Source organism: Neofelis nebulosa, chromosome 17, assembly GCF_028018385.1.
Source record: "Neofelis nebulosa isolate mNeoNeb1 chromosome 17, mNeoNeb1.pri, whole genome shotgun sequence".
NCBI classification, from domain to species: domain Eukaryota; kingdom Metazoa; phylum Chordata; class Mammalia; order Carnivora; family Felidae; genus Neofelis; species Neofelis nebulosa.
This window is the reverse complement of record NC_080798.1, coordinates 31190638-31203454: the sequence shown is the minus strand read 5'-3', so window position 1 is coordinate 31203454 and position 12817 is coordinate 31190638. Positions and strand designations below refer to the sequence as shown.

General features: G+C 35.3%; 1 protein-coding gene across 6 annotated transcripts in view; it reads right to left on the bottom strand.

The window, feature by feature from the left end:
• Positions 1 to 12817, bottom strand: part of CHD9 (chromodomain helicase DNA binding protein 9) — a 237295-nt gene that overhangs the window by 160475 nt on the left and 64003 nt on the right. The window lies entirely within an intron of this gene.

The window sequence follows — 12817 nt, the reverse complement described above, 5'->3', positions numbered from 1 at the left end:
GACATTTTAATTAAGAAACCAAGTTTGGGGGCACCTGGGTGGCTCAGTCAGTTAAGCATCCGACTTTGGCTCAGGTCATGATCTCATGGTTCATGGGTTCGAGCCCCACATCAGGCTCTACTGTGACAGCTCAGAGCCTGGGGCCTGCTTTGGATTCTGTTTCTCCCTCTCTCTCTACCCCTCCCCTGCTCACGCTCTGTCTCTCTCTCTTTCTCTCTCAAAAATAAATAAAACAGGGGCGCCTGGGTGGCTCAGTCCGTTGAGCGTCCGACTTCAGCTCAGGTCACAATCTCATGGTCTGTGAGTTCGAGCCCCGCGTTGGGCTCTGTGCTGACAGCTCAGAGCCTGGATCCTGCTTCGGATTCTGTGTCTCCCTCTCTCTCTGCCCCTCCCCCGCTCATGCTCTGTCTCTCTCTCTGTCAAAAATAAACATTAAAAAAAAAAATTAAAAAAAAATAAATAAAACATTAAAAAAAAAAAGAACAAGTTTGCCATTTTCTCATCCAATAAACATTTATGGATAAACAACAACCTACACAAACTCGATGATAAGTAGTAATTGATACCTGAGGGAATTTAGACATGTAAATAGAACATTATCAGCACGTTACTTGTGCTTTGCTAAAAGTACATAAGAGGAACATCTAATAATGAAGAAAATGAACATAAACACCGATACTATACTAAGAAGATACAGATTCCATATGTGATAAGACATATGTAAGTAGTCGACCTTAGTTATAAAAACTGAGACTGAAGGTGAACTATGAAAAAATGCACAAAAAATCTAATAAAGCCATGTTTTCTGATTTGAACAGTTTATTCTACAATTGACACAAGGCTCATTTAAGTTCTTAAGATCTAGTGTTGTAATTTATTCTGTAAATGTACCATTTTCTAACTTTATGAAAATATCACATCAAGCTTGTTTTAACTTGTTGTTTAATTAGGCAAATATTTATGGACTGTCTATTATATCCAAAGCAACTTTGTAGAAACTGCAAAAGTTTCTGCCCTCAGGAAGTTCAGAATTTAAATGGAGGAAAAAGGGGGGAATGGCACGAGAAAAACACAGTACATATTGAATAAAATATGGTAATTGTGTCCTAAGAGAGGCACAGGTTCATCGAGAAGATAATTTATAAAAATAACATTTTTGGCAAGTTATTCAGGAAAAACTTCTGGTAACAGTTAGCATTTGAAGAAGTCTTATTAGAAAAGGACTGGAAGGGAAGGTCAAAGAATTCAGGAATAAAGAAATAGCATGAAGGAAGTAAGTACAGTATGACCATTGCAGAGGGTATATACAAAGGAAGAAAAGTAGAAAATAAAGGCAGAAACGTAAGTTGGGAGTACTGCTGTAGGGGGCCTTATGGATTAAGTACATTAAAAGAATACATTTGGGGGACAGAATTCTTCTAAGGTTGAGACAAGTATTTAGAATCAAAATAAAATTACTTCTCTATCTTCATTTCTATATTTACTGGATGCCAATGACCTGAGGATCAAACAAAACGGATTCAAACATCAAAAGGACAGAATCCCTGCCTTCACAAAGTTCATAATCCAGAGGGGAAGAAAACACATAAACACATAGTGATATATGCCTTAGCAGAGATGTATACACAGCACTATGTTATGGTGGCACAGATTAGATCGCAGTTAATTATTTCTGGAGAAGATCGGCAAAGGCATAGAGATGAGCTAACACTTGAACTGGGCCTTAAGAGTAAAAACAAAATCATTGAATATGTGTTCTGAAACAGGATTTATGTATATAAACATACTTCAATTGTAAGTTGACTTCCTCAATATCTAACAGTTGCTTTCTTTCCAAGACATCTCTGTATTCTCCAAATAAATCTCTCAATATTTTTCTACTAAATGAATTAGTCTTCCCAGTAAATTCTATACACTAAGAGTCTCATCCCATTTAATACGAAGAGCACTGATCCCTACCAAATTATTCGTTTTCTATTAGTCATCTCTTCAGCATTTCTATACATTAAATTTGTGCTACATTAATTTTTACTTTGTTTATGAGCTACTCATAGCTATTTCAAATTTATATTTGGAGAAAATTCAGCTTCAGAATCACCTGATTCAACTGTCTAGTAACCTGTGCATACTACAAATAACACTCCATTATAAATCTGTATTATATTTCTTTTTATTTTCTCTCCACTAGACTATATACCCTCGGGGAAAAAAAAGGAACACCTTTATCATCCTCGTATCCTTAGTATGTTGCCTAGCTTAGTAGGCACACAATAAATTTTTGCTGAATCAGTGGATGACTACATAAGAATTAGAAAGAACATGATACCTAAAACAAAACATAGACCAGAGTCCTGCCTCTTCCACTTCCTAGCTGTATGATTTTGAGAAGATCACATACTATTTGTTTTCATCTGTAAAAAAAAAACAAAAACAAAAAACAAACCCAAAAAACAGAAAACAAATAACACATAACAACACAAACTATTAACTACAGTCCTGTCTGCCTCAAAGGTGAATTATAAAGTACTGTATTAAATAAAGGAAGCGGTAACCCCTATTAAAATAGGAAACAGGTGTTTTACAATCCTTTCACTCTCTTGCATTATTCCTAAAACTGGCAAGGACACAGTGGAAACACTACAAGAAATGCCCAGAGGTAAAGGAGGACTTAGCATTTAGAGAACTACTCAATAGTGTAGTGTGGCCAGAGCATACTACTAGCCAAAACAGAGATGTTGAGAGGCAAGCAGAGGTCAGATATCTAAGGCTTTAAATTAGCCATGTTAAGAAATCTGGACTTTATCCTAGAGGCAATAGGGAGCTATTTCACTGTTCAAAATTTCTCTGGCCTAACACTTGATTAACTTTTTTACTGTGGTAAAATTTGAAGTTATTTTTGGATAGCAAATAGCAACTCTCTCAATAACAGTGACCAAAACACTTAAGTTGTACCCAGAAATATTTATCTGTCATTTTAAAGAATATCTTTACTTGGCAAAATAAAAAGCTGGCAAACTTCAACACCATTTCTTTGTTAAAAAAAAAAAAAAAAAGATCTATGAACTTCTAGAACAGTTCCTGTTAAGGAAACTACTTGAATATCTGTTAAAAATTTCTTTAGAAGTTCAATTTTCCTCCTGCCTTCCTAGGATTGTTTAAAACAAACCTAATTATGACAACCTTCAAATTCTTGAAGACTTATGTCTCCCCTACAGCTTCTCTTTTCAAAGCTATCAGCAAAAATTTTTCCAGCTTGTTGAAATGTGAAAAATCCTATATAAAAAATAAAGAGATACTAGAAAATACCCTCAGATGAATAAAAATGAAAACACAAGCAAAAGTTATGATGCAGCAAAAGCAATGGTCTAAGGGAAATTTATACTTGTAAACAACCGCATTAAAAAAATCTCAAATCGATAACCTAACTGTACACCTTAAAAAAATAAGCAAACTTGGGACACCTCGGTGGCTCAGTAGGTTGAGCACCTGACTTTGGCTCAGGTCATGATCCTGAGGTTCGTGGGTTTGAGCCCCGCCTCGGGATCTCTGCTAACACCTAGGAGGCTGGAGCCTGCTTTGGATTCCATGTCTCCCTCTCTCTCTGCCTCTCCCCCGCTCACACTCTGTCTCTCAAAAATAGACATTAAAAAAAAATTTTTTTTAAAAGCAATAAGCAAACTAAACGCAAAGGCAGCAGAAAGAAATAATAGAGCGGAGATAAATGAAATAAAGAAGAGAAAAACAAAAGAGGAAAATCAATTAAATTTAACATTAGTTCTCTGAAAAGATCAACAAAATTGACAAGAAGATCCCAATTACTAAAAACAGAAACAAGAGAGGATATTACATATAAGACTATAGAAGGACTGTATAAGTCCTTTTTATATAAGAATAAGTGCTTTTAAAATAAGAATAATATGAACAGTACACACCAATAAATTGGATAAACTTAGATGAAACGAACAAATTACATGTCATGTAAACTACAAAAATTGACTCAAAAAGAAACTGAAAATCTAAATAGACCTATAACAAATAAGATTGAATCTGTAATCAAAAACTTCCCAAACTTCCCTGGACAAAAGTCCAGGACCAGATGGCTTTAATAATGAACTCTACCAAATACTTAAAGAATTGACACCACCAATTCTTCTCAACTTGTTCCACAAAAATAAAAAGGTAGAAGTACTTTCTAACTCATTTTGTGAGGCCAACATTATGCCTGATAATGAAGCCAAAGACATCACAAGGCAAAAAACTCAAAACCAAAAAACAAGACACTAAAGACTAATATCTCTTATAAACATAGATGGAGAAATTGTCAACAAAATATTAGCAGACCAAATCCCACAGCATTTTATACATATATGTATATATATGGTGTATTATATGAAAAAGTGAGAATTATCCTACACATGTAAAGGTAATTAACATACAAAAGTCAATCGATATAATACACTGCATGAATAGAAAGAAGGTAAAAGAACATCATCATATCAATTGATGCAAAAAAAGCATATGACAAAATCCACTACCCTTCCAGCACCCTTTCATTATAAAAACACTTAATAAAATAGGAATAGAAAGGAATTTCCTCAATATGATAAAGGCCCTATATAAACAACTTAACACCTAACATCAAATTCAACAGTAACAGAATGAAAGCTTTTGTCCCCAAATCAGGAACAAGACAAGGATGCCCACTTTCACTACTTGTATTCAACGTAGACTGAAGGATCTAGCCAGAGAAAACAGGCAAGAAAGTAAAAGAAAAGCCATCTGAATTAGAAAGGAAAAGGTAGAATTATCTCTGTTCACAGATTACATGATCTTGTATGTGTGTAGAAAACATACACACAAACTGTTAGAGCTAATAAACAAATTCAGCAAAATTGTAGGATACAAATCTATGCAGAAAAACCAGTTGTCGTTCTGTGAGACAGTAATCAACACTATGTAAAGGAAATAAAACAATTCCATTGGGGGACCTGTCTGGATCAGTTGGTAGAGTGTGTGACTCTTGACCTAAGGATTGTGAGCCTAAGTCCCACATTGGGTGTAAATAAAATAGAAAGAAAGAAAGAAAGAAAGAAAGAAAGAAAGAAAGAAAGAAAGAAAGAGGAAATTACTTAAACATAGAGATTACTTAAAAATAAAATAGAAAGGGAAAGAAAGGAAGAAAGAAAACAATTCCATTTACAATAGCATTAGAAAATAAGATACTTAGGAATAAATTTAATGAAAGACATGTTAAGATGTGTACACTGAAGACTATACATTGTTTTGAAGACAAAACACTGCTGAAAGGAATGAAGGTAGATCTAAATAAATGGAAAAACATCCTGTGTACATGGACTGGAAGACTTAATATTGTTGAGATGACATTAATACCCAAAGCAATCTACACATTCAATGCAATTTCTATCAAAATTCCAATGACTTTTTGCATATACAAAAAAACTCATCCTAAAATTCATATGGAATTTCAAGGGACCCAGAAGAGCCAAAACAATATTGAAAAAGAACAAAGTTGGAAGACCCACACTTCCCAGTTTCAAAACTTACACAAAACTACAGTAATCAAAACATGTGGTATTGGCATAAGGATAGACAATATAGACTGACGGAATAGTAGGGAAAATCCAAAAATAAACCTTCACATGGTCAACTGATTTTTGACAAGAGTGCCAAGAACATTCAATGGGGAAAAAATAATCTCTTCTACAACTGATGTTGGGAAAACTGGAGAGCCACGTGCAAAGGAATAAAGCTGAACTCTTACCTTACACCATAAAAAAAATTAACTGAAATATATCAAAGATCTAAATTTAAGAGCTAAAACTGTAACACTATTAGAAGAAACCATAAGGGCAAATCTTCATGACTTTGGATTAGCAATGGTTTCTTTAATATCAAAAGCACAGGTAATAAAAGAAGAAAAAAAAAGATAAATTGAACTTCATAAAAATTAAAAACTTGTGCACCAAAGAATACTATCAACAGAGTAAAAAGACAACCCACAGAATGGGAGAAAATATTTGCAAATCATATATCTGATAAAAGTTTAATATCTAGAATTTATTATTTCTAAAAAAAATTTTTTTTTAACGTTTATTTTTATTTTTGAGACAGAGAGAGAGCATGAACGGGGGAGGGTTAGAGAGAGGGAGACACAGAATCTGAAACAGGCTCCAGGCTCTGAGCTATCAGCACAGAGCCCGACGCAGGGCTCGAACTCACAGACCGCAAGATCATGACCTGAGCCAAAGTCGGCCGCTTAACCGACTAAGCCACCCAGGCGCCCCAATATCTAGAATTTATAAAGAACTCCCAAAAACTCACTACTATACTCAACCCAATTTTAAAATGGACAAAGGACTTCAATAAACATTTATCCAAAGAAGATATAGGAATGCCCAATTAACAGAGATACTCAACATCAGTCATTAGGAGAACGCAAATCAAAATCACAATAAGATTTCACTTCACAACTACTAGGAATATTATTTTAAAAATGAAAAGTAACAAGTGTTTGAAAAGATGTGGGCAAGTTGGAATACTCCTACATTGCCATTAGTAATGTAAAATGGCACAGCCACTATGAAAAAGTGTGGTTGTTCCTTAAAAAGTTAAAGAATTACCATATAACCCAGGAATTCTACTTCTAGATATAAACTATACACCCCAAAGAATTAGAAACAGAGACCCAAATATTTATATGCAAACGTTCATAGCGGCATTATTCACAACAGCCAAAAGTTGAAAACAGTCCAAGTATCCATCAACAGATGAGTGAACAAAATCTGGTACATACCTAAAATGGAATGTTATCCAACCATAAAAAGGGGATAGAGTTCTGATACCTGCTACAATGTGGATGAACCTAGAAAACATTATGCTAAGTATAATAAGTAGACACAAAAGGGAAAATATTATATGATTCCACTATACAAAATATTTAGAATATGTGGAATAGGCAAATTCATAAAGATAAAAGGATTAGAGATTACCAGAGGCTAGGGAGAGGGAAAAATAAGAAGTTATCTCTTAATGAGTAGTTTCTGTTTAGGGAGGTAGGGAAGAAAGGGAAGACAGTAGTGAAGGTTACACAATATTGTCAGTGGAAATAATGCCACTGAATTTTACACATAACACATTAAAAATTTAATTTAAATTTAAAAATATTTTTTATTTAAGGGTACCTGGGTGGCTCAGTTGGTTAAAGGACCAACTCTTGATTTCAGGGCATGGTTGTGAGATAGAGCCCTGCGTCAGGCTCTGCACTGACGGCGAAGAGCCTGCTTGAGATTCTCTCTCTCCCTCTTTCTGCACCTCCTCTGCTCACTCATTCTTGCAAAATAAACTTTTAAAAATATTAAAAACAATTTTATTACGTTTCTTTATTTTTGAGAGGCAGGGAGAGACAGAGCGCAAGGGGGGAGGGGCAGAGAGAGAGAGGGAGACACAGAACCGGAAGCAGGCTCCAGGCTCTGAGCTGTCAGCACAGAGCCCGATGCGGGACTCATGAACTGTGAGATCATAACTTGAGCCGAAGTCGGACACTCAACTGACTGAGCCACCCAGGCACCCCTTAAAAAATATTTTTAATTAAAAAAGCCAGACATGTTTTTTCCTCAAGGCTTTGCACTTGCTATGTACAGTCTTCTTTCATTTCATCCAGTTCTTTCCTCAAAAGTAACTTTCTCACTGAGGCCCTTCTTGACCACCCTATCTAAAATGTCACCATTTCCAGGGCACCTGGGTGGCTCAGTTGGTTAAGCGCTTACTCTTGATTTTGGCTCAAGTCCCGATCTCACAGCTGGTGGGTTTGAGCCCTGTATTAGGCTCCATGCTGATGGTGCAAAGCCTGCTTTGGATTCTCTGTCTCCCTCTCTTTCTGCCCCTACCCCCCACCCCCCGCCCGCCGCTCACTCTCTATCTCTCTCTCAAAATAAATAAACATTAAAAATAAATAAATGAAATGTCCCCATTTCCTGTCCAATATGGGATATTCCCCTTCCCTGCTTTATTTTTCTACCTTAGCACTGGCTAACATTCTATATATTTTACATATTTATCATGTTTAAAGCTTATGCTTCCCATAAAATGTAAGTTCTACGTCAAAAATTTTTATATGATGTATCCCTAGTACTTATTATATAAGTATATAATAAGTATATAAAATATAGTAAGTAGTCAATAAATACTCATGGAATGGACCAATTTTTCTTTTTGGTTGGGGAGAGGGAATGCTACATAAGGCAGAAATTGTTTTTGTTCTTTTAAAAAAAATCTTACATGAAAGTTTTTTTTAAAAAATGGCAACACTAATTACCTGGACATTGGAGTTTATGGTCCATGTAAAAAATATTTGTTATTTTTAATTACGGTAAAACATATATAAGCAAAAAACTTACAACCTTAATTAACCATTTTTTAGGGGTACAATTCAGAACCTTTTAACACATATTCACATTGTGCACACACTCTCTTTCTCATCTTGCAAATTTGAAACCATGCATCCATTAAACAATTCCTCATTTCTCCCTCCCCACATCCCTGGCAACCACCATTCTACTTTCTCTTTCTAGGAATTTGACTATTCTAGATACCTGACAAAAGTGGAACCATACAGTATTTGCATGTGACTGGGTTATTTCACTTAGCCTAATCTCCTCAAGATTCATCCATTTTGTAGTATGTGTCAGAATTGCCCTTCTTTTAAAGGCTGAATAATATTCCAGTGCATGTGTATTATGGCCTATTGTTTATTGCCCCCCCCCCCAAGTATTTCTCAAGTTCTTTTTGAATAAGAAGCATGACATGCTGTAGAATCTACCCTTTGGTAGTATGTTCAGCTTTTTTTACATGGGAAGTGCAGTAATAAAAGACATCTGGATAGCAAATCACAAACTGTGACCCAATTTTCAGCCCTCATATGGTTAGAAAACTTCTACCCAAGGAACACCTGGGGGTGGCTTAGTCGGTTGAGTGTCTGACTTTGGCTCAGGTCATGATCTCACAGTTCTTGGGTTAAAGCCGAGTCGGGCTCTGTGCTGACAGCCTAGAGCCTGTTGCAGATTCTGTCTCTCTGTCTCTGTCTCTCAAAAATAAATAAATGTTTAAAAAGAAAATAAAAAAAGAAAACTTCTACCCAAAGTACTCTGAAAGTAATTCTTTAATATGGATATTAAGTATGTCTCTTCTTAATTTACCTAGCAGTTACTTATAAGCCTACACAGACATTTTCAAAGTAGGCTAACAGGATCCAAAAGAAAAAATTCATTACCCCGAACTATAGACTAAAACCTATTAGTATTATTTGTTTTTCCCTTATCAGGAGACCAAAATTCTAATCTCTGACAGTAACTGAATGTGTGACAACACAGCCCTCTGGACTTCAGTTTCCTCATCAATGACAGGTTTCAACAAGATGCCTGTGAAGGTATCTTATAACTCAACATTGTATACTGTAGTTTACTTTCCATTCACATATTCAAAAGTTATAAAAATTCTATAGACTTCCAAGAAAGAAATTTTTAAAAAATTACCCCAACCAAACTAGAGATGTAAGCTCCATCAGGAAAAAAAGCTTAAAATTCTCGTCAAGGAAAAAAAGCAAGGAAGACTTAAAGTGGTGGGGCCCCATATTCTAAAATAAAAACTTACTGAAATTAAATTTTTAAAAGTTTTTAATTTTAAAAAGACCATGCTTTTTCCTCCTCTTGAAGACATCAATTATTACCTTCTATGTGTAAAATTCCTTTAAAAATTTATGTGAAAGACAGTCATTCTATTAAGTTGTAGAAATATCCTCATCTTTTAATTTTTCAGGCTAATATGACCGTAACATATAACAACAAGAGTATTAGCAAAAATTAGAACCCAACAAAAATATACACCAATTTGAAAGTTATCCAGAAGGACATCCTTCTAAATTATTTTCAACAGCTAACTAACAATTAAATCCTGAGGTTGTTCTATTAATGTACAATACACAAAATCATGAAAGAAGCCCATAGAATAAAAGACTTTAATGTCATATATGCCAATCTCTGTATTTGTTTATACTGTTCTATTAAATCCCATCCTTAACTCTGCTGTATGTATCATCAACATGTTTTGGATTAATCTCACTGCAATATATCTAACTTCAACTGTTTAATAATAAAATAGATCCACTAGTCAATTAGGACCATATGTGGCAAAGGTAAGTCAGCAGCAAATGTAGAGCTGAAGGACCCCAAGGTTTCCAACTGCCATCTCTCTAAACTGCATAGCCTTGAGCAATTCTTGGAACCTCTCAGTCTGTTTCCCTTAGGTGATCATCTACTTGACAGGGTTATTCCAGAGTTCAGAAGAACAGATCCAAAGTCCCAAAACATGGTAAATGCTCGACAGATATGTATTTCCCTCTCACTGACCTGCAGAACTAAGAACTGATGACGCTACATTAATTTGCTCAAAAACTGCTAAGATCCAAGCCTGTTATATCTGATTGTACTTAGTTTCCAAATGATTTAGAAAATATTTATACAAATCAACAGTATTATCATATGCCTATATCTGCCTTTGCCCTCCTAACATATATACTTGTTCTTTTTATTCTCTTCCTAAAGATATCAATGCCCCTCCACCCTTATTTGCTTCTCTTCTCTCATAGGTAATCCATGCTCAACCATGTTGAAATGTTGGCCTGAATTCAAACTTTCTCCTATCTCCATTAATATGTACAAGAAGTTCTCTACGCCTACAACACTGACCCCCACCTCCCACCTTCCTCCACTTGATAAGTAATGTCTTTTAGATTAAACTCAAGTTCTACTATTTCTAGGAAGCCTGTATGTAAATGTAGGTGTACACACACACAGACACTCTCTCTTTCTCTCTCTCTCTCTCTCCTCGAACTGGTAAGCACTCATTTTCCCATAACTTACACACCGTATTACTGTTCTGGGTCTAGTAGTACACCTAGAATGTCTACTTTAGAAGGTCTAATTTAGTAAGTCTGTCTTGTCTACTAAAGACGAATGCAGAGATTAGTTCTTATTCATCTTTATATCCCTAGCATCTACCACACAATTCCTGGCACACAGTAAATACTCAAATGCTTTCAAGAATTCAATAATGTCATAACATAAAACAAAACTCATCAACCCTTAATAGTTACTCCAAAGCTGAGATTCAAAACCACTCTTTTAAGCAACAACATATCATTTTTTATGGCTGTAAGAAGCTCGCACTGAACTGTCCACTTAAAAATGTTTAAAATAGTATATTTTATGTTATGTATATTTTACCATAAAAAATGCCTCAGTGATCCAATTTAAAGTTTAATTCTCGGGGCGCCTGGGTGGCTCAGTCGGTTAAGCGGCCGACTTCAGCTCAGGTCATGATCTCATGGTTCATGAGTTCAAGCCCCGCGTCAGGCTCTGTCCTGACAGCTCAGAATGTGGAGCCTGCTTTGATTCTGTGTCTCCTTCTCTCTCTGGAGCTCTGTCTGTCTCTCTCTCTCAAAAATAAATAAACATTAAAAAAATTTTTTAAAAAAATAAAATAAAGTTTAATTCCCAATTATCCCTCAAAGAATCCTATTTTCATTGAGAAGTGATTCTACAAAGGGTTCTGTATAGCAGAGCAGTTAAAGTACGGGCTCTGAAAATAAGACTAGTGAAAGCATGGAATCTTGGCTTTATCATTTACTAGCTGTGTAATCTTAGGCAAATCACATAATCATTTTGAAGCTCAGTTTCTTCACCTGTAAAATGGGGATACTAATAGTACTATCTCATAGAACTATTGTATAATAATCCACATAAAACACTGTAAACAGTTTGCAATCTGTGCTCTTTAGGGCACTGGGTAATCTTTAGTCACTGAAAGTAAGAGATTGGACCTCCCCCTCCCCCACTACCCCACCAATAAAAGATTTCACCCTGAGTATTCTGTTTTTATGTATCTTACAGATTGAGCTTTCTAGTAGGATTTTTAAAAAACAAGGGATTCAGGGGCACCTGATTGGCTCAGTTGGTAGAGCATAGAGTCTTGATCTCAGGGTTGTAAATTTGAGCCCCACATTGGGTGTAGAGATTACTTAAAAATAAAATCTTAAAAAAAAAAAGGGCGGGGGGGGGACTCCTTGCTTTAAAAGACCTGAAAATCAGTAATGTAGATAGCATTCATTTTAATGTTTATGTTAACATCTCCGTCTGCAGATAATGATTTACTAAATTCAATTACTTACTTTATTGGCATTCACACTTAATTTAGTCTTGCTTTGCATCTTACAGAAAGGGAAATCTTTGAAACATAATCTCATCTCTACTCTTGGTAAAAGGTGACTGAGGATAATTCGGGGCTGATACTGAAAACAGATTATAAATTTCCCGGTTGCCACGGAGTCAAGTCAAGTTGTTTAACTGAAGTCGTCCTAAACATCAATCATATCCCTAATCAAATTAAGCATAAATATGTATTATAAAGCCAAATAAATTTCATTTAATATCAAAAACAGGAAATTGACTTAAACGCACAACTTTCTAAAGTTTAAAATACACTAAAAATTGAGACCCAAGTTGATAATTATCACCTAATTTGCAGGGTTGTTGCATGGTTTAGAAATACATTCAAAGTTCCTAAAATATAGTAGGCACATAGTAAATGCAGCTTTCCCTCTGATACCTGTCAACTCGTTTCTGATTTCCCAAGAGTCAAACTCTCCTATGACCATTAAGCTTCTCCACACCTACTCAGATTCTTCGCTAATAATCTCTCATGCTGTCCCCCTCATCTTCAATATTCTCATGACCATTTGCTC